The sequence below is a fragment of the Macaca mulatta genome, chromosome 1, assembly GCF_049350105.2.
Source record: "Macaca mulatta isolate MMU2019108-1 chromosome 1, T2T-MMU8v2.0, whole genome shotgun sequence".
Classification (NCBI taxonomy): domain Eukaryota; kingdom Metazoa; phylum Chordata; class Mammalia; order Primates; family Cercopithecidae; genus Macaca; species Macaca mulatta.
In genome coordinates, this window is record NC_133406.1 from 13762010 (window position 1) to 13787769 (window position 25760).

The 25760-nt window shown below is 40.9% G+C and overlaps 1 protein-coding gene across 7 annotated transcripts in view; it reads left to right on the forward strand.

Moving 5' to 3' along the window:
* ARID4B (AT-rich interaction domain 4B) overlaps positions 1-25760 on the forward strand; it is a 167318-nt gene that overhangs the window by 24795 nt on the left and 116763 nt on the right. Inside the window, exon 3 of one of the 7 annotated variants that reach the window (XM_077998439.1) lies at positions 2928-3020. The exons of the other annotated variants lie outside the window; for them this stretch is intronic. The gene's annotated coding sequence lies outside the window, so the exon portion shown is untranslated. The remainder of the gene's footprint in view (positions 1-2927; positions 3021-25760) is intronic. 7 annotated transcript variants of the gene reach the window in all.

The following is a 25760-nucleotide window of genomic DNA, read 5'->3' on the forward strand; positions in this document are numbered from 1 at the left end:
ATCCTGCCACTGCACTCCAGCCTGGGCGACAGAGCAAGACTCTGTCTCAAAAAAAGAAAAAAAGAAGAAAATAAACTCTCAAATCAAACTGAATTTTGCTCCTGGCACTATTAATTTACTGCCTTGTGACGTTAAGCAAATAACGTAACCTTCTGTGATGCTTAAATTTTTAATCTTGTGTGAAATGAGGACAATAATAAAATGTACCTCCTACTTTGGAAGGATTGAATGAGGTAATCCATGTAAAGCATTTAGCATGGTGTCTACTAAGTGACCCACAGCAGTTATTAGTAATGACAAGAGAAAGGATAAGCAGTGGGCAGGTATTCAAGTGCTAACGTATATTGTTAGAGCAGTGTTATCAGTAGGAGTACAATGTAAGCCATGTGTAATTTTAAGTTTTATAATAGCTGTATTAAGTAAATAAAAAGAAACAGGTGCTGAAATTCATTATAATAATGTTTAATTTGACCTGCATATCCAAAACATTCTTATTTCAACATGTAATGATATCAAAATTATTGAGATATTTTACTTTTTTTCATACTATATCTTTGAAATCTGGTGTATATTTATACCTGTGGCATGTCTTAATTTGGATACTAAGTTATTTCTGTCTTTCTGTCTTTCTCTCCCCACTCCCTCCCCTCCCCTCCCCTCCCCTTCCCTCCCCTCCCTTCCCCTTCCCTCCCCTCCTTCTCTTCCCCTTCCCTCCCCTCCCCTCCCCTCCCCTCCTTCTCTTCCCCTTTCCTCCCCTCCCCTCCCCTCCCCTCCTTCTCTTCCCCTTCCCTTTCCCCTTCTCTTTCCTCTTCACTTACCCCTTCCTTCCTTCCCTCCCTCCCTTCCTCCCTCCCTCCCTCCTCCCTTCCCTCCCCCTCCCTCCCTCCTCCCTTCCCTCCCCCCCGCCCCCTCCCCCTCCCCATTTCTTTCCCCTTCCCCTTCCCTTCCTCTTCCTTGTTTCTTTGATCTTTTTCTTTTTTCTTTTTTTTTTTTTTTTGCGTATTTTGAGACAGAGTCAGCCAGACACGGTGGCTTATGCGTGTAATACCAGCACTTTGGGAAAGCCGAGGTGGGTGGGTCACTTGAGCTCAGGAGTTTGAGACCAGCTTGGGCAACATGGCAAAACCCTGTTTCTATTAAAAATATAAAAGAGTTAGTTGGCCAGGCGCGGTGGCCCACACCTGTACTCCTAGCACTTTGGGAGGCTGAGGTGGACGGATCACGTGAGTTCAGGAGTTCGAGACCAACCTGGCCAACATGGTGGAACCCCCCTCTACTAAAAATACAAAAATGAGCTGAGTGTGGTAGAAGGCACCTGTAATCGCAGTTACTTGGGAGACTGAGGCAGGATAATCACTTGAACTTGGGAGGCAGACGTTGCAGTGAGCTGAGATCAGGCCACTGCACTCCAGCCTGGGTGATAAGAGCGAGACTCTGTCTCAAAAAAAAAAAAAAAAAAAAAAAGAGTTAGCTAGGCATGGTGTTGGGCACCGGTGGTCCCAGCTACTCCGGGAGCTGAGTTGAGAGGATTGCTTGAGCCTGGGAGGTGGAGGGAAGTTGCAGTGAGCTGAGATTGCACCATCGCACCCTAGCCTGGACCAGAGCAAGGCCACCCTGCCTCAAAAAAAGAAAAAAAAGAGGGTCTCACTCTTGCCATTTGGAGTACAGTGGTGTGATCATGGCTCACTGCAACCTTGACTTTCTAGGCTCTAACGATCTTCCCATCTCAGTGTCCCAAGTAGTTAGGACTACAAGTGTGTGCCAGCGCGCTTGGCTCATTTTTTGTGGTTTTTTTTGTAAAGACAGGGTTTCACTGTGTTGCCCAGGCTGGTCTCAAACTCCTGGGCTCAAGCAGTTCTCCTGCCTTGGCCTCCAAAAGTGCTCAGATAACAGGCATGAACCACCATACTGGGCACTAAATTTTTAGCAGAGATACTTGTTCTGTATTTAGATTTCATAAAATTTACAGTAGAAAAAGTAGATTCGACTGAGTGTGGTGGCTCATGCCTGTAATCCCAGCACTTTGGGAGGCTGAGGCAAGAAGATTGTTTGAGCCCAGGAATTCAAGACCAGCCTGGAAAACAGTGAGACCCTGTCTGTATATTAATAATAATAATAAAAAAAAGAATACTTAAAAAAATGTGTTGTTGGCCGGGCGCGGTGGCCCATGCCTAAATCCCAGCACTTTGGGAGGCCGAGGCAGGTGGATCATGAGGTCAAAGAGATCGAGACCATCCTGGCCAATATAGTGAAACCCTGAATCTACTAAAAATACACACCAAAAAAATTAGTTGGGCGTGGTGGCGTGCACCTGTAGTCCTAGCTACTCGGGAGGCTGGGGCAGGAGAATCACTTGAACCCGGGAGGCGGAGGTTGCAGTGAGCTGAGATCATGCCACTGCACTCCAGCCTGGTGATGGAGCGAGACTCTGTCTCACAAAAAAAAAGAAGTATTCTTGTAGTTCCTTTTTTCTCCTTGCAAGGCATCTTTAATGTAGAATAAGCTAAATATAGTAATAATAGTAATAATTAAAAATGATAAAGTTTATTGAGTACTGCTTTGTATGTGTTATGTTGTCTTCTAAGCACAGATATCTCATTTAATCTTCGCGATAGCACTATGAGAATACTTTTCTTTTCCCTGTTTACAGATAGGGAAAATGAGGACCAGAGAAAGTTATAGAGCATAGAGTTGAACTCAGTTCTGACCTCTAGAGTCTGTTTTTCTTTTCTTTTCTTTTCTTTTCTTTTTTTTTTTTTTAAAGACACTCTCATTCTGTCGCCCAGGCTGGAGTGCAGTGGCATGATCTCGGCTCACTGCAACCCCCACCTCCTGGCTTCAAGCGGTTCTTGTGCCTCAGCCTCCTGAGTAGCTGGGATTACAGGCACCCACCACCCCAGCTGACTAAATTTTGTATTTTTTGATAGAGACGGGATTTTGCCATGTTGACCAGGGTGGTCTTGAACTCCTGACCTCAAGTGGTTTGCCTGCCTCAGCTTCCCAAAGTGCTGGAATTACAGGTATGAGCCACTGTGCCTGGCCCAGAGCCTGTTTCTCTAACAGTCACACCGCTTATTGGTTGTGAAATAACCAATGAAAAAGCAAATGAAAAGTACCTCTCCCACCAGTAGTTTTTCTGGGTTTCTTTTATGGGGGATCTAGGGTAGAGTAACATGCGGGGAGAGGGACAGTGTTTCAGGAACCCATTTGAATATTTAAGAACAGTACTAAATACTTAAATTACTTCTGTGACAATAAAAAGATATCCAGGAAGCTACACTCTTTTTTAGTTCTATATTTTTTGCATCATACATTTAAACACTGGTTGCTTCTAAATGAAGCTTTAGAATCCTTTGCAAGATAGTACTACTGCTTCAAGCAGCTAACCACCAATGAATAAGAATTATGAATTCAAACTCTGGCATAGACCAACTCCCTCACTTGGATCTCCTGACTCATAATCCAGAGTTCTTTTCCAGAGAACTGCTCCACTTTTAAAAACCAGTGCCGGGATTCAGATCTCAAATGATACCATTAAACACTGATAGGCAAGAAGCATTTGGTTCTATGAGTAAATAACTCTCTTATACCTTAGAGGCTGGTGTTAATTTTTGATTAGGCTGAACTCTTAGCATTTGTTATTTCTTCAGGTATTAAACCTTCAGATAATTAAAAAACACAGTTTAGGCCGGGCACAGTGGCTCACGCCTTTAATCTGAGCACTTAGGGAGGCCGAGGCGGGCAGATCACGAGGTCAGGAGTTTGAGACCAGCCTGGCCAACATGCTGAAACCCCGTCTCTACTAAAATTACAAAAAATAGCTGAGCGTGGTGGTAATCCCAGCTACTTGGGCAGCTGAAGCAGGAGAACCGTTTGAACCCGGGAGGTGGAGGTTGCAGTGAGCCAAGATCGTGCCATTGCACTCCAGCCTGGGTGACAGGGCAAGACTGTGTCTCAATAAAAAACCAAACCAAACCGCAGTTTATCCCTTAGGAAAACACCAAAAAGCTTCTTATGTACATGAACTTGTGTTAGGGTCACACTTTAAGGTGGCTCTAGAAAGTACAATGAGAGACTTAGAATAAGACTGCTTTTTTTTTTTTGACGTCGCGTCTCACTTTGTTGTCTAGGCTGGCTTGGAATTCCTGGGTTCAAGCCATCCTCTTGCCTCTGCCTCCCAAGTAGCTTTACAGGAGGATTACGGGTGTGTGCCACTGTGCTGGGCTGAGACTGCAGTTTTTAATGAATGAAATGCCTCTGTGCATGGATTGAAGCCAGCCTTTATGGCAAACATTAACAGTGTGGTTTGGTTCCCCATCTCTGTTCCCCTTGAGTTATAACTTAAATTGTTCTGATTGTAGTATTAACTGTGATTAGGTGTTGATGAAAGAGATACGGGGTTCTAATTAAGTAAAATGAAGATCTCAAATAAAATTGAAGTATAATGAAACACTGTAACTATGTAAATACAGTTCTGCTAAACAAATATTTAACTGTGGATAAGCACAGTGACTTTATAATGCAGATAGTCATTTTCATATATATGGATATGATGTGATACAGTAATTGATTTCTAGATTAAATATGTAAGTTGAGACATTTTTTAATTTTTGGAAAATTTAGTGCTGTTAATTCTGGAGACTAGTAAAAATAAATGATTAGAGACGTATACACTTCATGGTAACAAACATGCTGGTGATACAGCTTTAAAACTATGGAAATTTGCAACATACAAAAATAAAGTTCACTGATATTTTACATATTTATGGCCTAGCCTCACCAGTTGCCAGTATTTTGCCATCTTGGTATTATCTGTTTCACTCTGCAGCCCCTCTTCTCGCCTTTCTCCCTCACCATGTGGCATTTTAAAGCAAATCCCAGATATCATTTCCCCCATATGTATTTCAGCATGTGTCTCTGACACACTTGGACTTTCCTTTCACAGTACAACTATCCTACCATTGTCACAATTAATAACATTAGCAGTAATTCCTTAATGGCATTTGGTAGCAAGAACATGTTCAGATTAGCCTGACTGTCTCTAAAATGTCTTTTGCAATTTGTTTGTTTACATTAGGACCCAAATAAAGTCTTCACACTGCAGTTGGAAGATACAGTTGTAAATGGTCTTTTAAATCTCCTTCCTTTTCATGCCCTTTATTTGATGAAGCAACTGTTAACCTGTAGAATTTCCCACATTCTGTTTGGCTGATTACATCTTTGTGGTTTGGTTTAACTCCTGTAATTTCCTGTAAACTGATCATTCGTTCTGGAGGGTATTTTTTTTGGTGAGCATTCTTTATAAGAGGTGCTGTATTCTTTTACTTAGCATCATGAGGTTGGTTCCCTTTCAGTATTGCTAGGATTGGTCAGTGGTTTTAGATTATGTTGGTTTGATCTATCCTTTATTAAGTTCTTACCAACTTTCACACAAAGGTTTTATTTATTTTTTAATTTTTTAATTTTTTTTTTTGAGACAGAGTCTCGCTCTGTCGCCTGGGCTAGAGTGCAGTGGCCGGATCTCAGCTCACTGCAAGCTCCGTCTCCCGGGTTTACGCCATTCTCCTGCCTCAGCCTCCCAAGTAGCTGGGACTACAGGCGCCTGCCACCTCGCCTGGCTAGTTTTTTGTATTTTTTAGTGGTGACGGGGTTTCACCATGTTAGCCAGGATGGTCTCGATCTCCTGACCTCATGATCCGCCCGTCTCGGCCTCCCAAAGTGCTGGGATTATAGGCTTGAGCCACCGCGCCCGGCCCCACACAAAGGTTTTAACAACATCTGAGGATTGTTGACTAGATCCATTACATAAGGATTGCAAAATGGTGATTTTTGAATTGTATCACTCCTACATTTATTAGTTGAAATTCTTCTGTAAAGAAAACTTTTATTCCATGTATTTAATGTCTTTAAAATCTAGAAGTGCAGGCCATAAAAATTTAATTCCTCTCCCACCTCGTTTTGCCAGTTTTTATAATAATGAGTTGATGTCCTAGGAACCCACTAAAATGACCAGTAAATTTTTTTCTTTCTTTTATTATTTTTGTGTTATGGATTTTTATGTATGTGATGTGTTTTAATCCATTGTAGTTGCTGTTTTTCATGTTTCATTTGTCTCATCTTTGGCCAATTGGAACCCCTTCAGATGGGTTCTTTTGTATTCTTTTGAATATTGTCCCATCAGTTTTCAATAACTTACTCTCTTTCTGGCACAAGGAGTATCAGGTTCACTTTGTACATTTCCTGCTCCACATCTGGACTCAGCTATTTCTTTAAGGAACCCTCGTTGCTGAGACATTAATGACATCAAATATATATAAAAAAAGAAAAGAACAAGGAGCCCTGGTTTTCTCAAGTGGGAAATGGTTTTTAGAGATCACAATAAGGGTGTTACAGGTGCTCATTGCTACTGGGTTGGTCATGACTTATAGGGTTTTTTAGTATTTAGATACAGGAAGTACTTTCTCCCTTCCCCCCCTCCCCTCCCCTCCCCTCCCATCTTTTTTTGTATTAGAAAGAGTAAATTATGGGCTGAGCGGTGGCTCAAGCCTGTAATCCCAGCACTTTGGGAGGCCGAGACAGGCAGATCACGAGGTCAGGAGATCGAGACCATCCTGGCTAACACAGTGAAACCCCGTCTCTACTAAAAAATACAAAAAGCTAGCCGGGTGAGGTGGCGGGCGCCTGTAGTCCCAGCTACTCAGGAGGCTGAGGCAGGAGAATGGCATAAACCCGGGAGGTGAAGCTTGCAGTGAGCTGAGATCCGGCCACTGCACTCCAGCCTGGGCGACAGAGCGAGACTCCATCTCAAAAAAAAAAAAAAAAAAAAAGATGAGTAAATTACGGCTGGGTGTGGTGGCTCACTCCTGTAATCTCAGCACTCTGGGAGGCTGAGGTGGGCGGATCACTTGAGCCCAGGAATTCAAGACTAGCCTGGGCAACATGGCAAAACCCTGTCTCTACAAAAAAAAAGTTAGCCAGGCATGGTGGTGTGTGCCTATAGTCCCAACTACTTGGGCAGGTCATCTGAGTTGAGATTGTGCCACTGCACCCTAGTCTGGGTGATAGAGTGAGACCCCCTCTCAAAAAAAATGGGAAGAATAAATTTTCAATTCATACTGATATTTCCAGTTTTCATGAAAAATTACAGAGGTTTTGTTTATTTTGTGATTTATTTACTTATTTTTTGGTGAAAAATATGTCTATTTAGTGTTAGCCAGCTGGGTTCACTTTAGATGATCCCAATTTTGTTGGCAACATCATCATAATCAGGAACCAGTAGAACATGGATCTTCTTTCCATCAGGCCTGATCAGGGTGTTGATCTTGGCTATGTCAGTGCCACAGAGCTTTTTCTTAGCCTGTTTGATCTGGTGTTTGTTGGCCTTGACATCCACAGTGAACATAAGAATGTTGTTGACTTTCTGTTCTTTTCATGGCTGACTCAGTGGTCAGGGGAAACTTGATAGCATAGTGGTCAAGCTTGTTTCCCTGGACTGGGCCACTCTTCCAAGGATATTTGGGCTGCCTTCAGAACAGCAGCAGTGTCTTGGGCTGTCCTTAGGTGGGTGAGGTGAAGATCTTCTCTTTTTTTGTGTGGCTGTGGGTACGGATACCGTTCATCACTGCTGTTTCAGTGTTCAGAGCCTTTGGACGTTGGGAGAGCAGGGACTTCCTTCTTGGCCTGTGATGCTTTCTTGATGAGCACAGCCATGTAACTTCTTTTATAGTTGTGTCCTTTTTTTTTTTTTTGAGACGGAGTCTCGCTCTGTTGCCCAGGCTGGAGTGCAGTGGCACCATCTTGGCTCACCATAACCTCCGCCTCCCAGGTTCAAGCGATTCCCCTGCCTCAGCCTCCCGAGTAGCTGGGATTACAGGCATCCTCTGCCACGCCTGCTAATTTTTGTATTTTTAGTAGAGTCGGGGATTCACTATGTTGGCCAGGCTGGTCCCGAACTCCTGACCTTCTGATCCGCCTGCCTTGGCCTCCCAAAGTGCTGGGATTATAGGCGTGAGCCACCGTGCCCGGCCTTTTTTTTTTTTTTTTTTTTTTTAATTGAGATGGGATCTCGCTTTGTCGCCCAGGCTAGAGTGCAGTGGCATGATCTCGGCTCACTACAACCTCTGCCTCCCAGGTTCAAGCAATTCTCCTGCCTTAGCCTCCCAAGTAGCTGGGATTACAGGTACGAGCCACTATGCCTGGCTAATTTTTGTGTTATTATTAGAGACTGGGTTTCACCATGTTGGCCAGGCTGGTCTCGAACTCTTGACCTCAAGCCTCCCAAAGTGGTGGGATTACAGGCGTAAGCCACCATGCCCGGCCTATATCATTTTTTATCTTATGCTAAAAATGTTGGTTCCTAACAACATTAACATTATATTATACATATAATACATATTAGCTTTGAGATAACAATATCGTAATGTAGTTTGAGATTCCTTTGTCTCTCTGTTTATGTCCTTAGGCTGTATTCCAGTAGGGATGTAAGCTCAGAATACTTTTTAAATGAAAAACTTATAAATTTTAATGAAAAATAATATTTTAAATAAATATTAATATTTAAGGTACTTGAAATAATAATTCTCTCTGTGTATTTATGTCAGCAGTTGAAAATAGAACATTTACTTCAGTTTGGTTTTCGTTTCTAAGGAGTGCTGTTTTTTCCTTTTCAATTTTTTTGATGTAAAATATTTACATGGTTTCAAAATGTTGAGCATCTTTTTAAAAAGATATGGCTGGGCACAGTGGCTTGTGCCTGTAACCCCAGCAATTTAGGAGGCTGAGGCGGGCAGATAACTGAGGTCAGGAGTTCAAGACCAGCCTGGCCAACATGGTGAAACCCCATCTCTACTAAAAATACAAAAATCAGCTGGGTGTGGTAGCAAGCGCCGGCAATCCCAGCTACTTAGGAGGCTTCAACTGGGGTGGTGGAGGTTGCAGTGAGCTGAGATCACACCTCTGCACTCCAGCCTGGGCAACAGTGAGACTCTGTCTCAAAAAAAAAAAAAAAAAGAGAAAAAGAAAAGATGCTACTGGTTTGCATATCATTATTCTGCCCCTATCCTATCAGTAACTAAAGAGGTATTATTTTACTGTATGTTTTTACTTAAAATTTAATTTATGCTTACATTAATTTTGAAAGGTTCAGATTTGAAAGTCCACTATAAATTTTCCAGGTGGCCAGATGGTACTAGATGTCAGTAATTAATTCTTGTTTATATATTGCATTTTAGAATTTTAAACATTTTACTGGGTTTTGAGCATATTGTATGTCATTAGAAGGCAACTGGAACTCCAATTTTAGAAACTCAGATTATGATGTCTGCAGATGATCAGTTTTGCTCCTTGTAGTCCACCCCTCCAATTAGTTAATAACTATTTTAAGATGTTTTACAGGCTAATATAGCGAAATTTCTGACATAAAGTCAGACTTCCAGATTATGTTGCTCAACTTTGCCAAACCAGGCATTTTTCTGGTGAAGGAGAAAGGAATCTTTTCCTAAAAGTCTGGTATATATATATATTTTGCTTAATGCCTGGTTACCATGGAAATAGATGTTAGAATCAGCTCTTAAGTAGGTAGGTAGTGACAAACTGGCTGTACTGTTGAGTTGGGTTGCTAGACCATATTTGGCCCTTTCCTGCTTTCATCGTTCCACCTTCTCTTTCATTTTCTTTTGGTTTCTGTGCTTTTTAGAATATTCTATATGGTTAAACCCAAATTTGACTTAACCTAGGTTTGGGCAACAGTTTGCTTTTGCTTACAGTTTATACTATCTATAGGTAGACATTTTACCTCACATTTACATATATAGTATAAGTAGATAATTGTACTGACTTGGCACATCAACTGTTAATGCTTTTAAGAAAAGGTCTAGAAAGACCTGTAACAAGTTAATAGTGATTATTTCTAGTGGGTGACAGTATAGAAAATGTTTAAAGTCTATTTTGTGAAATTACAATGTTTCGTTTTTAAAATGAGCATGTACTACTTCATTATATAAAATTTTTTTACTTGTAGAAGTTTGGCATTTAAAATATAGTAAAAAATAAGAGAGGAAAAGTGGAAATCCTCTCGTAGCATATTTTTTTTGGCATTAACTTTGACGTTTGTGTGATGTTGGTGTTTAGTTACTGTGCTTTGGTACTGAGGATAGCAACACCTATGTCATAGTGTTGCTGAGATTACATGAGATTACTAAAGCATAATACTTGGCACAAGGGGAGCAGTTAATAAAACAGGAGCTCTGATTTTTGTGGATCTTAGATTTGCTGCCCTGTAGGTAGTATAGCTGTATAGGAATGAGGAATGTATTGTGGAGTCTTAGAAGAGCTATCTATGTATTCATTTGAATCCACAACCTTCCCTTGGAGCTTTTTTCTTGGCTATGTAGTTCTACTTTAGCTTTTCTCTTCTGTCAGTATTATTTCTAGTCATTTCTAGTTTTCTGCTCAGCAGAGACTTTGGGGTCCATGTTGTTCCTATTCTGTCACTGTTACATAAAGGTAGATCTATAACTTTATCTTGTTAGTTATCAAAAAAGTTAAATTTGAAGTTTTATGCATATTTTGGATGAGTTTTACTTTACCCAACCTTTAATTTGGTCATGTGATTGAAAAAAAGATTTTTTGGGGGTACATTTTCCAGATAATCACTGTAGATGGAAAATTTGGATTTTTTTTTTTTTTTTTTTTTTGAGATGCAGTCTCACCCTGTCCCCCAGGCTGGAGTGCAGTGGCGTGATCTCGACTCACTGCAACCTTCTCCTCCCAGGTTCAAGCATTCCTCCTGCCTCAGCCTTCCAAGTAGCTGGGATTACAGGCATGAACCACCACAACTGGCTACTTGTTTTGTATTTTTAGTAGAGATGGGGTTTCACCATGTTGGTCAGGCTGGTCTTGAACGCCTGACCTCAAATGATCCACCTGCCTTAGCCTCCCAAAGTGCTGGGATTACAGGCATGAGCCACTGCACCCATTCAAAACTTGGAATTTCTAAGAACCTTTATTAATTTATAAATCAGTAACATTGGAATTGAATATTTAAAACTGGAACTGTTCCCAGAATATTGAGGATGCAAAGTTTCTGTAGGTACAATTATTCACAAAGGCAGACTCTTGGGGACAATCAGGATGATTGCAAAATTATATGAAATATAATATGTAACAAAATGAAGAAGCAGACAACTTACATTATAAGGTATATCTGTATTATTAAAGTCCAAATATCTATTCTAGTTTAATTTTTTGCATATTCAAGCATATGGCTGAAAGTTTTAAAAAATACATATAAAAGAATGTAGTAAAAACCCTTTCATCCTACCTTTTACCTCCATTCGTTGAATTTCCCTTCTTTCTGTATAGTCATTGTTTTCTGTGTATTGTTTCCACACACAGAAAAGCAAACACAAGTTTGCTGTCTTACTCCCCTATCTCCCCTACCCTTTACTTTCAACTTTTAAATTATACATACTGTTCTGCACTTTTAAATTTTGTCACTTAACACATCTGGGAGATGTTTGTGTTACTAGTACATAGAGATCCCCTCATTTGTAGGTGTTTTTTTGTTTGTTTTTGCTTTTTTGAGACGGTCTCGCTATGTCACCCAGGCTATTTTTTAGTATTTTTTCTATTTTTTAGTAGAGACGTGGTTTCGCCACATTGGCCAGGCTAGTCTCAAACTCCTGGTCTCAAGTGATCTGCCCACCTCAGCCTCCCAAAGTGCTAGAATTAACAGGTGTGAGCCACCACGCCTAGCCTTGTGTGTTCTTATTAACAACTTTTATTGAGCTATAACTCGCACACCAAAAAAAATTAAACCATTGTAAGTGTAAAAATCAAGGAATTTTAAATTCATTTTAATTACATTTTTATTTTATTTATTTATTTTATTATTATTATTTTTTTGAGATGGAATCTGGCTCTGTCGCCTAGGCTGGAGTGCAGTGGCATGATCTTGGCTCACTGCAACCTCTGCCTTCCAAGTTCACACCATTCTCTTGCCTCAGCCTCCTGAGGTAGCTGGGACTATAGGTACCCGCCACTACGCCCAGCTAATTTTAAAAAAATATATTTTTAGTAGAGATGGGGTTTCATCGTGTTAGCCAGGATGGTCTCGATCTCCTGACCTGGTGATCCGCCCACCTCAACCTCCCAAAGTGCTGGGATTATAGGCGTGAGCCACCATGCCTGGGCTATTTTCTTTTTTTAGAAACAAATTCTTACTCTGTCGCGCAGTAGCACGATCATAGCTCAGTGTTAACCTCAAACTCTGGGCTCAAGCAATCCTCCAGCCTCAGCCTCCTGAGTAGCTCGGAATGCAGGTGTGTGCTACTATGCCCAGCTAATTAAAAAAAATTTGTTGTTTGTACAGACACAGTATCGCTGTGTTGCCTAGGCTGTTCTTGAACGCCTCCTGTCAAGAGATACTGCCACTTGGCCTCCTGAAGCTCTGGGATTATAGGCGTGAGCCCCCACACCTGGCTGTCAACAGAATTTTTGTAAACGTCTAGGGTTGTGCGCCCATCACCACAGTCCAGTTTAAGAATAGTTCTATAATCTTTAAAAAGTTGTCTCCTCGTCTCTGGTCTTTCATGCCCATCTCCAGCTGCAAACAACCAGTTTCCTCACTTGTTTTTGCAGTTCTGTGTAGGACAGATGTATAAGATTTATGATGTAACATAATTTATTTAGCCACACCCCTATTTTTGGACATTTAGGTTGTTTTTGACCTTTGCTTTTACAGGCAGGTCTGAGATGAGATAACTTTGTACATATATTATTTCATACATCTGTAAGAGTATCTGTAGGGTTAATTCCCAAGAGAAGGGTTACTGATTAAAGCATATGTGCTTTTTTTTTTTTTTTTGGTGATGGAATCTCATTTTGTCGCCCAGGTTGTGTCGTCTTGGCTCGCTGCAACCTCTGCCTCCCTGGTTCAAGCAATTCTCCTGCCTCAGCCTCCCGAGTAGCTGGGATTACAGGCGTGCACCACCATGCCCCGCTAATTTTTGTATTTTTAGTGGAAACAGGTGTCACCATCTTGGCCAAGTTAGTCTTGAACTCCTGACCTGTGATCTGCCCGGCCTGCATTTTTTATTTTTATAATAGTTTCCCATTCAGGTTATACAGATTTACATTCTCCCCAGCAATATGAGGGCTAATATTTTCCCATACCTTACCTGCCATGTACATCACTAGACTTCTGAATTTCTGAGTTTTTGCCAATCTGGTAGTGAAAAATGGTGTGGGGTTTTTTTTTTTTTTTTTGATTTTTTTGGAGATAGAGTCTCACTGTATTGTCCAGGCTGGAGGGAGTTAGTGGCATGATAGGGGCACACTGCAACCTCTATCTCCCAGGTTCAAGCAGTTCTTCTGCCTCAGCCTCCCGAGTAGTTGGGACTACGGGTGTATGCGGAAAATGGTGTTTTGAATTGTTTTTATTTAGTAGATTTTACATCAAGTTTGTGAATGAGTATGAGCATCTTTTCAAGTGTTTAAGAGTCCATTGTAATTCTTTTTATATGAAATATCCTTTTATGTCATATGCCCATTTTTCTGCTGAATGGTTGGCTGTTTTTTTTTTTTTTTTGTCGTTTATTTCCTTCCTGTCCCCCAGGCTGGAGTGCAGTGGTGCAATAATGGCTTACTGCAGCCTTGAACCTCCCAGGCTCAAGTGGTCCTCCCACCTCAGCCTCCTGAGTACCTGAGACTACAGGCACATGCTACAATGCCGGTTAATTTTTAAATTTTTTTGTATGTTGCCCAGGCTGGTCTTGAACTCCTGGGCTCAAGCACATCACCCACCTCGGCCTCCCAAAGTGTTGGAACTACAGGAGTGAGCCACTTTGCCTGGCCTGAATGGTTGGTCTTTAAAAAAAATTATTGATTTTAGATGTTCTTTATATATGAGAGATACGCTCTTTAGTGTTATGAATTATAAATAACTTTTTGTAGACTTTGTCATTTATATTTTGATTTGTTCGCTTTGTGTATTTTTTTTTGCCATTGAGCAATTTTTTAATGTTAAATTTATCAGTATTTTCTTTTATAGCTCCCGAACTTTGAGTTAATTTACTATTTGAAGTAAGTGATACATTGAATTCCCTTCCAGAATTGTAATTTATTATGTCACTTTGAATTTAGCTAGACTTTTGTCCAGACCTACTGACTTGCATCTGTGATGAATAACTTTGAATGTTATCTCACACATGTCCAAGTATATCTATTGAATGAATTTGGCGGTTTATTCCTGGGGCCAAGGTTGTGTGTTTTTAATTTTGGTAATTATTGTCGAATTGAATAAATGTATCTTTCAAGGCTGTTAAGATACTGCATTGCTAATAACTGGTACAGAAATTAATGGTAATTTCTATTCAAGATGCTGGATTGTTAGACTCCTCTAGGATTAGAAAAGTTTTGGTTGAAAATAGAACACTTAACTGTAAATAAGAGTCTTCTTTTTTCATTATGTATTGGCCTTTAAGGCACTAGAATTACACTTTAGAAATTACACTTTAGAAATTCTCCCAAATTGGGAGAATTTGGGTTATGTCTTAAAAAATGTTCATGTTCTTCGTGCTCCGTTTTAATACCTACCCAGAAGCAGCCTGTGTACAGGTGCACAAGGAAGCTGGCATGAATATGTTTGTAGTTGCCCTCTTTTTAATAGTGAAAAACAGAAAACCACTTAATATCACCAATAGAGGACAAGGTAAATAACCATGGCAAATTCCTACAGTGGTTATAGCACAAAAATAATTCGACAGCTTGTGTTTACTGATGTAGAAAGATCTCTAAAACATTTTTTAAATGAAAGAAAAGTTGAAAGACAGTGTATTAATACACTGTTCTACATTACATTGGTAATGTAGTACCAATTATGTAAAAATAGATTCACTGAAATGTTATTAAATATGGATACATGTACATGTATGTAAGTGAAGGTCTGGAAAAATCCTGGAAGAACATATGCCAAAATGAGAATAGTGATTATTAATGGGAAGGGTTTGGGATTGGGTGTAGTAATTTAGGACTTACTTTTTTTTTTTTTTTTTTTTTGAGATAGAGTCTCACTCTGTTTTTCAGGCTGGAGTGCAGTCTCAGCTTACTGCAATCTCCATCTCCTGAGTTCAAGCAATTCTCCTGCCTCAGCCTCCCGAGTAGCTGGTACTACAGGTGCCCACCACCATGCCTGGCTAATTTTTGTATTTCTTTAGTAGAGAAGAGGTTTAGCCATGTTGGCCAGGCTGGTCTCGATTTCCTGACCTCAAGTGATCCCCCCGCCTTGGCCTCCCAAAGTGCTGGGATTACAGGCATGTGCCACTGTGCCCGGCAACATTAATGTTTTATTAGTTTTACAAGGATAATATGCTTAACTAAAAGCCAATTTAAAATTTATTTGGAAAAAATACATTGTTTTGTACGTAGGTCCCTGTAAATGCAGGGTAAGACTGGAAGAATACCCTAAGTAAGGAGACAGTAGTTATGTCCACGAGGGATGTGGGAACAGAGAAGATAAAAGGAGACATTTGCTTTTTGTATACTTCTGTATTTTTATAGTATTATAAAGCAAATGAATTCATGTATTAATTTGTATCCTGAAGAAAGGACTCAATTCTTTAGGACCAGGAATTCAAGTAAGAGTATCTCATTTTGTCAAGTTCTTTTAACAGTACTTAGTGAAAATAGTAGCTGCCAGTTGAATTACTGGGTAGAGAATAAAGGTGTCAACAGAAATAGTTTACTAGTTTGCTGATAATTAGGCATTAATTTGCTTGATGTGATGCATGTTTATTACTTTAGGGCAAGTAGAAAAATAAAAATAAGTAGATTCTTTCTCATATACCATCATGAACACTAGTAGTTTCTGATACATTCAAGACGGTACACACAGTGAGACTGTTCTTGCCCTGTAGCCTCACCTGGAATTTCCTTTTATCTTCTGCTTTGTTACTACAACCTCCCCTGCAGTTTGGGTGTCTCTCTAGTTCTCTTTTCTTTGTTTGCTAGTCCGGGATCAGATCTGCTCTTATGAAATAGAAGTCAGCAGTGAGGAGAAAAAAAAATTGTTTTTTCTGAAACGGAGTCTCACTCTGTCGTCCAGGCTGGAGTGCAGTGGCACAATCTCGGCTCTCTGCAGCCTCCACCTCTTGGGTTTAAGCAGTTCTCCTGCCTCAGCCTCCCGTGTAGCTGGGAGTACAGGCACCTGCCACCACGCCCGGCTGATTTTGTATTTTTAGTAGAGACAGGGTTTCACCGTATTGCCAGGCTGGTCTCTAACTCCTGACCTCAAATGATTCACCCACCTCAGCTTCCCGAAGTGCTGGGATTACAGGTGTGAGCCACAGTGCCTGGCCAAAAGGTAAAATTTTTTTTTTTTTTTTTTTTTTTTTTTTTGAGACGGAGTCTCGCTGTGTCACCCAGGCTGGAGTGCAGTGGCGCCATCTCGGCTCACTGCAAGCTCCGCCTCCCGGGTTTACGCCATTCTCCTGCCTCAGCCTCCGAGTAGCTGGGACTACAGGCGCCCGCCACCACGCCCGGCTAGTTTTTTGTATTTTTAGTAGAGACGGGGTTTCACCATGTTAGCCAGGATGGTCTCGATCTCCTGACCTCGTGATCCACCCGCCTCGGCCTCCCAAAGTGCTGGGATTACAGGGTTGAGCCACCGCGCCCGGCCAAGGTAAAATTTTTAATCCCTTTATTCAGTTAGTTACCAAATGTGAGAATGTCTTTACCCAGTTCTTCTGTCTCCATCCCAGCATTAGTGCAAGCCATTGTATCTCATTCTAGATTAAAAGGTAGCAGATTCCTAACTGATCTGTCTGATTCAGTCTTGTATTTGTATATTGGAATCTGTTTTTTACATTGCAGCCACAGTGATCTAAGACGTCAGATAATGTAGCTCTTGCTTATAAAACTTTGTAGTAATTCTTCTGTTGCTATCAGGCCATGCTTCTCCTCTGGCTATGGTCATTTTTTTTTTTTTTTTTTGAGACGGAGTCTCACTCTGTCGCCCAGGCTGGAGTGCAGTGGCGCTATCTCGGCTCACTGCAAGCTCCGCCTCCCGGGTTTACGCCATTCTCCTGCCTCAGCCTCCCGAGTAGCTGGGACTACAGGCGCCCGCCACCTCGCCCGGCTAATTTTTTTGTATTTTTAGTAGAGACGGGGTTTCATTGTGTTAGCCAGGATGGTCTCGATCTCCTGACCTCGTGATCCGCCCGTCTCGGCCTCCCAAAGTGCTGGGATTACAGGCTTGAGCCACCGCGCCCGGCCTATGGTCATTAATAATTGCGGCTTTCTATATTGTCAACTTTCCTCATGCACTATAGCTCTTTTCCAGAATCTATATTGTTTTTCATTTCAGCCAATTGGAATTCTTTTCCTAGACTACCAGTCATCCTTCAGGTATCCTTCTCTGAGATCCTAAGATAGATTTACATCCTTCTTCGTGCTCCTTTTGTGCAGAATCTGACCATATTAGTTATCTTCATATAGTAACTTAACTGTTTAACTGATTCCTCCACTATACTCCGTGAAAACAAAGACTGAATCTTAAGTCCCTGTTTCTTAACCAGCACCTGATACATTATAGGCTTTAGTTTAAATGTATGAATGAGGCTGGGTGCGATGGCTCATGCCTGTAATCCCAGCACTTTGGGAGGCCAAGGTGGGAGGATCACTTGAGTCCAGGAGTTTGAGACCAGCCTGGGTAACATAGTGAGACCCTGTCTTTAAAAATTATCAAAAATTAGCTGGGCATTGTGGTACATGCCTGTAGTTCCATCTACTTGGGAGGCTGAAACAGGCTAATTGCTTGAGCCCAGGAAGTCAAGGCTGCAGTGAGCCACAGTGCTCAGCTTGAATAACAGAGGGAGACCCTATCTCAAAAAACAAAAACAAAAAAACCCAAAAGCCAGAAACAAACGTGTGAATGAGTCGTTAACTCAGTCATTTTTTCTCTCGTATCATTTTTTTCTCTTGTTCTTTCCCTACCTAGTAATTAATAGGTTGTGACTCAGTTTGAAAAACACTTGTATAAGGAATCCTGATTTACTAGTTAGAACTCTCAGAATGAGAACTCTCTACAAGATTGATCTCTAAATATTTAGTAATTTTTTATTGTTGTTAATGGTATTGTTTTAAAAATTTAATTTCTGATTGTTGCTAATGTATAGGAATCCTATTGACTTCTCTATATTGTGTATCCTGTGATCTTGCTAAAACCACCTATTGGTTACAGTAGCATTTTTGTAGATTCCTTTGGATTTCCTTGGTAGTGGATCATGTTGTCAGTAAAGGCAGCTTTTATTCTTCAGGTCCAATTCTTTCTTGATTGCATTGGCTGCAGTCTCCAAAACAATGCAGAATAGAAGTGGTGAGGTGGATATCCCTGTCTTGTCCTAAATTGTAGGGAAAAGCATTCAGTCTTTCACCATTAAGTATAATGTTAGTTGCAGATTTTTCATGGATGCCTTTTGTCCGATTGAGGAAGTTTCATTCTGTTCCTAGTTTGCTGAGTGGTTACATCAGGAGTGGATTATGGATTTTGTATTAATAAAATGTATTTTCTGTGTATATTGAGATGATCTTTTTTTAAGTTTGTTGATAGGTTAATTACATTGACTTCTGAATTTTAGAACAATCCTCCATTTCTACAATAAAGTGCACTTGGTTATGATATATTACCTTTTAGAGCATATTGTTGGATTCTACGTGCTAGAATTTTATTTAGAATTTTTGGGCTGGGCATGGTGGCTCACACCTCTAATCCCAGCACTTTGGGTTGGCTTAAGTCCAGGAGTCTAAGACTAGCCTGGGCAACATGACAAAACCCTGTCTCTACAGAAAATAAAATTTAAAAAAATCAGCTGGGTTTGGTGGTCTGCACCTGTAGGTCCCAGCTACTTGGGAGGCTTGGGAGGCTGAGGTGGGAGGATCACTTGACTTCAGGAGTTGGAGGTTGCAGTGAGCCAAGATTGCACCACTGAACTCCAGCCTGGTTGATAAAACAAGACCCTATCTAAAAAAATAATAATAATAAATAAATAAATAAAAATAAATTTTAAAAAAAGAATTGTTTGCATTTGTGCTCATGAGGGATATTGGTCTGTAGAGATGTGGTTTTGCTATGTTGCCCAGGCTGGTCTTAAACTCCTGGCCGCAAGCAGTCCTCTCATCTCAGCCTCCCAAAGTGTTGGGATTACAAGGATGAGCCACCATGTCCAGCCTGTAGTTTTATTTTCTCATAATGTCATTATATATCAGAATAATGCTGGCTTTGTAGAATGAGTTGGGAAGAATTCTAAATTTTAATTTTAGAGATGGTGTCTTGTTATGTTGCATAGGCTGTTCTGGAACTCATGGGTGGGCCCAAGGGATCCTCTCATGTTACCTTTCCAAGTAGCTGGGATTATAGCCGTGAGCCACTGTGCCCAGCAATTTTTTATTTGAAATAATAGGCCATAATCACATTATAGTTTTAAAGATCACTTGTAATAGAAACGTAACAGACAAAAGCCAGTGAAGTATATGTAATTAAATTTCTCTGATCAATTCATCACATTGCATCATTAATTTTTTTTTTTTTTTTTTTTTTTTTTTTGAGACGGAGTCTCGCTCTGCCGCCCAGGCTGGAGTGCAGTGGCCGGATCTCAGCTCACTGCAAGCTCCGACTCCCGGGTTCACGCCATTCTCCTGCCTCAGCCTCCCGAGTAGTTGGGACTACAGGCGCCCGCCACCGCGCCCGGCTAGTTTTTTTGTATTTTTTTAGTAGAGACAGGGTTTCACCGTGTTAGCCAGGATGGTCTCGATCTCCTGACCTCGTGATCCGCCCGTCTCGGCCTCCCAAAGTTATGGGATTACAGGCTTGAGCCACCGCGCCCGGCCTGCATCATTAATTTTATAGGATACTTGGAGAGCAGATAATCTAGGCCTTGAAGAATTTTTTTTTCCCCCAGAGACGGAGTCTTGCTCTGTCGCCGAGGCTGGAGTGCAGTGGCATGATTTCGGCTCACTGCAGCATCCGCCTCCCAGGTTCAAGTGATTCTTCTGCCTCAGCCTCCCGAATAGCTGAGATTACAGGTGCCTGCCACCACGCCTGACTAATTTTTGTATTTTTAGTAGAGACAGGGTTTCACATGTTGGCCAGGCTGGTCTCGAACTCCCGACCTTCAGTGATCCGCCTGTCTCAGCCTCCCAAAGTGCTGGGATTACAGACGTGAGCCACTGTGCCAGCCTGGCCTTGAAGAATTAATGGTGATTTGTTTTAAATGTAGAATGAGGCCGGGCATGGTGGCTCAGACCTGTCATCCTAACAGTTTGGGAGGCCGAGGCAGTCGGATCACTTGAGACCAGGAGTTTGAGACCAGTGTGGCCAACATAGTGAAACCCCGTCTCTACTAAAATAAAAAAAAATTAGCTGGGTGTTGTGGCGCATGCCTGTAAACCCAGCTACTCCGGAGGCTGAGACTTGAGAATCATTTGAACTGGGAGGCGGAGGTTGCAGTGAGCCGCAGTTGCGCCATTGCTCTCCAGCTGGATCAAGACTGTTTTGGAGAGCGAGACTGTCTCAATAAATAAATAAATAACTAAAGGATCGATTTCATTTTCTTTAGGGTCTGAGTTGTTTCTTTTTTTTTTATTTTATTTTATTTTATTTTTTTTTTTGAGACGGAGTCTCACTCTGTCCCCCTTGCTGGAGTGCAGTGGCCGGATCTCAGCTCACTGCAAGCTCCGCCTCCGGGTTCAGGCCATTCTCCTGCCTCAGCCTCCCGAGTAGCTGGGACTACAGGCGCCCGCCACCTCGCCCGGCTAGTTTTTTTGTATTTTTTAGTAGAGACGGGGTTTCACTGTGTTAGCCAGGATGGTCTCGATCTCCTGACCTCGTGATCCACCCGTCTCGGCCTCCCAAAGTGCTGGGATTACAGGCTTGAGCCACCGCGCCCGGCCTGAGTTGTTTCTTAAAAGTGTCAGCAAGAAATCTTAAAATTGACTGTCTTAAGTAAATGTTTAATAATACTTAATAGTTTTATAATTTAATAATGAACATAAAGCATTTTATTTGATTTTAACATTTTCTAGTTATTAAAAAACTCGTGGTAGAAAGTATGGAAAATCCAGAAAATCAGGTAGGAAAAAGATCAGTCATAATTCAGACGTTACAGAGGTAACTACTATTAACATTTTAGTATATACTTCCAAATCTTTACCTGTGTGTTTCTTAAAACACAGTTTGTAATAATGTTTTTTTCAAAATTTTAAACATTAGCTTCTGAATTGGTAGGTAAGTTTATGTTGGTTATAGGTTTTTTTAAAGGGTGTTAGGTTGTTACTACCTGATAAGGCAGTTATGGTGTGACATCTGGATTTAAACTGTTTTTCCTGCCTCTAGTGAATTATGTCCTTAAAACCTCTTAAAGCTCCACCTCTCTTTGTTCTTTTATACCAGTGGGTAATGACACTTTTTGTTCATCTACATAATTGTTTTTGTGATAAAAATGAATGTGTTTTAAAAGATAAATAAAACTTATTTTGTTATAAAATTAAATGGTATCTAATGTAGTAAATACTTCCCTGTCTGGTTAAATTTGATTAAGTTATCTTTAAGTATTCCTGTTTTCCCTTTCTCCCACTTTAATTAGGTAACTGTTATGAAAAATCAGAGTACAATAGGAGTTCTTAAACTTTTTTGGTTTGTTGAAAGCTTAGGCTTTATTGTGTAGATATATCATCTCAGAAAATTATTGTAGGGTCTTCAGAAATCCACAGAAACGGTGTTATGATTTCTGGGTTAAAATTTTCCATATTTATAATAGTTTTCACCCATTGTCCATGGCACCTTGGTTTACCTACTTGTGCTTCCAAAATTTTGACACACATGCAATTAATTTTCGTATTCACTAAATTTGCATTGACTGTTATCCCAAAGCCTGCCAAAAAGAAGGTTGCTTGATTATATCCTGTGAAGTAGCCTTGAGCAGAAAGTATTACTTTTTATGAGTTAGAGACAGCGCTGGGACTAAAATCAATGCATTTCTCAAGTAGATCTTGGGTTTCCGAGATCATGTAAAAACTTTGAATCCTGAGGATATAATTAAACATAACTGTAAACAGTTTTCATACAGTATCACAGGGCTAAGGGATGAGCAAGTGATACTAGGTTAACCAGGACTTCCTGAAGACATTGTTAGATTATATGCTTTAGGAGTAATTGTGTTTTTGATGATTTTCAATTCTTTCAAATATGCCACTATATTCTAGTATTTCATTGTTTTTATTTCATAGCAGATTCCCCTTCTGAATCATGGTGTATATTCATAGTGTATATTCCTAGGCTAGTATTTTACCCAAAATAGGAAAGTTTTAGAGATCATTTTGTATCTGAAAAGTATTCCCTTATTGATAATGTTGATATCTAATATAAGTAATGTGATAATTTCTTTTAATTTTTGTATTTCTGATTTTTTCAGCATTTCTTAATTGGTTTTTTGAATGATATAAAAAATAGGTTTTTAAAAATATATTCACCAGCCTCCCTAAGAATTGCATGAGAGTCTCTCTTACCACTGTTAAATAAGTAACTCCTGCTCCCTTTGTTGTTATTGTTGTTGTTGTTTTTGGAGGCAGGCTGTCGGTCTGTCACTCAGGCTGGAGTGCAGAGGCATGATAACAACTCACTGCAGCCTTAATCACCTGGGCTCAAATGATTCTTCCACCTCAGTCTTCACCACGAGTAGCTGGGGCCACAGACATGGGCCACCATGCTCAGCTGTTTTTTGAGATGGAATCTTGCTCTATTGCCCAGGCTGGAGTGCAGTGGCAGGATCTCAGCTCATTGCAACCTCTGCCTCTTGGGTTCAAGTGATTCTTGTGCCTCAGCCTCCCATGTAGCTGGGACTACAAGCGTGCACCACCACGCCCAGCTAATTTTTGTATTTTCAGTAGAGACAGGGTTTCACCATGTTGGCCAGGCTGGTCTTGAACTCCTGACCTCAGGTGAGCCACCTGCCTCAGCCTCCCAAAGTGCTGGGATTACAGGTATGAGCCACCATGCCCGGCCTTTATTTTTATTTTTAACAGAGGCAGAGTCTCCCTGTGTTGCCCAGGCTGGTCTTGAACTAGGCTCAAGTGATCCACCCGCCTTGGCCTCCCAAAGTGCTGAGATTATAGGCTGAGCCATTGCACCCAACCCACCTGCTCACTTTAAAGCATGCTGTATAGAGGTGTCCTGGTGAGAAGCCACCTTGATGGGAAGCTTTGTAAGCTGTAAAGTTGGTGAGTTTTTACTTGGGACTCACATTTGAAACCGCTTTTTCTGTTATCTTTTAATACGTAAAATAATAATCAGAAGTTACTCAGGACTTTTTTTTTTCGTTTTTAGATATATGATTTAATTTTTGAATTGAGGATTAGCGCTCACCCAATATTAAGAATTTTTTTCAAAAAATGTGCTCGGGTCAACCCAAGGTCTCTCTGTCCATTATCCTCCTGAAACCATGGTTTCTTTGTTTGCACCTTTATCCCCACTGCCTCGTCAGTCCTTCCTGCCAGCTGGACTGGAAGCCTGGTGACTCCCTAGGTCACAGGGTCTCCCTTGCCTCCCTTGCCATAACCACGTGAGCTCTGCGCGTGGCCGATGGCAGTCCCACCCTGCGCCCCTGCTGTCAGGCACCGAGCAAGGAGGGGCCCCTGACTGTTCTCCACTTGGGCACTGGCGCGTGGCCACCTGCCCACCTGAAGCTGCCATCTCAGGTTCTGGCAGGAGCTGTTTGTGTGGCGAGGAGCAGAGAGGCGGGAACCCAGTGAGCTGCTCAGGACCCTGAGTTGTGGGAGATCATGACTATTTCTTTGCGATGCTTCCCCAGTATTCTTGAAGTCAATTTTGTCAAATAGCCTGATTTTAGTGATCATCTCTTGATAGAGCCTGCCCGGTATGTATTCCACCTTGTTTGTTAACAACATACTAATTTCCCTTGGATTGTCAGTGAAGGTGTCCTGTTCTTTACTGTACAAGAACTAAGCATGTGATTCAAATAAGGTTACTGGATATCTTAAAAATAATAAGACAATGGAAATAAAATAATATTAAAATGTTTTATTAATGGGTGGAGTAAGAGTAATACATTTTAGACTTGAAGTTACTGTCAGTTTTTATCATTATATGACTGTCAAAGAGCTCATAATAGAATTAAGAGAATGTATTGGATATTTCCAGTACCACTGTTAGATTTGGTAATTCACAAGGTGAGCTCACAGGACTCAGTGTATTGTATTAGTCATGTTTACAGCTGTGATTTATTACAAGAGGATAGGAAGCATGATCAGCAAAAGGAAGATACATTCCTTTTGTATCTATTGTATTTATTACAAGAGGATAAGAAGCATGAACAGCAAAAGGAAGTCTGGAGGAAACCAGGTGCAAATTTCTCCCGGTAGAGTTAACACAAGACACACATAATCCCCTAACCAAGAATTGTGACAACGTGAAATGTTGCAACTGGGGAAGCTCCTTAAAACTCAGCATTCAGGGTTTTTATTGGGAGCTGATCACATAGATACTGCATGTCTAGCACATACCAAATTCTAGACTCTGATAGTGAAAGCATCAGCCATATTGTTTTAGACACAACCAGCCACTCTTATCAGTTGGTGGTAGGAACCCTCCCTAAATCCAGGTTCCTCTGAATTCTCAGCCAAGGGCCAACTTTGCAAGCAGCCCTTTCTAAGGAAAGCCATCTCAGGACTGCTGTTAACTTTTTTCTGCATAGAAGATTAGCTTTTTATTTACTAATTCTTTAGTGGTTTCCGTTGATTATTTTATCTCAATTGCTGGTTTCTTCACTAGAGTCTTCTTCTCAAAGCAACTTTTAAATAGTGTATTATTTTAAATTGGTCTGCTTTTATGGCCATATTTTATTTTGTGCGTACATTATTACATTGTTTTCATTATCACCATCCTGATGTCTTTCAGGTCTTTAATGACTTCTGAAATTTCCAAAATGGCTTTCAGTTTTTGATTCCTACCAGAATACCTCATACTACGTGGTTCAGGAAACCAAATGGAGATTCTATTGGTTACTGAGCATATCTATTACAAATATCTACTTAAGACCTAGAGGAATAACCTCTAGGTCAATGTTTCTCAGTCTTGTGGAGGGTGGGGAGTGCATCAGAGTGTCCTGGCGGGCTTAAGACACGAAGTGCTGTTTCCCTCCCGGAGAGTTTCTAATTCGGAATGTCTGGAGTGGTGCCTGGGAATTTGCATTTCTAACAAATTCCCAGGTGTTGGCTGGGTGCTGTATGCACTTTGCTGTAATCCCAGCACTTTGGGAGGCTGAGGTGGGTGGACCACTTCGGCCTGGGAGGTGGAGGCTGCAGTGAGTTAGGATCTCATGACTGTACTCCAGCCTGGGTGACAGAGTGAGTGAGACCCTGTCTCAAAAAAAACACATTTTCAGATGTTGCTGATGCTATTGGTCCTGGGAGCATACTTTGAGAACCACTTTTTTTGTTTATAGTACAATCCACAAACTTATGTAAACAAGAAAAATGTAATCTATTAAATTCCCATGTACAGGCATACCAAATACTGTGTGCCGAAAGTGATAGGACGGTTGAAGACTTCATTGTCAACCCTGCTGTGTTGCGCAGCTGCCACTTTTCCCTCAGGATGTGTGTGTCCACATGGTGTGTTGCTCTTGTAGATCAACATAAGAAATACTTACTAGTAAAGTTTATTTCTATCTGTTTTTAAGATAAGTAAA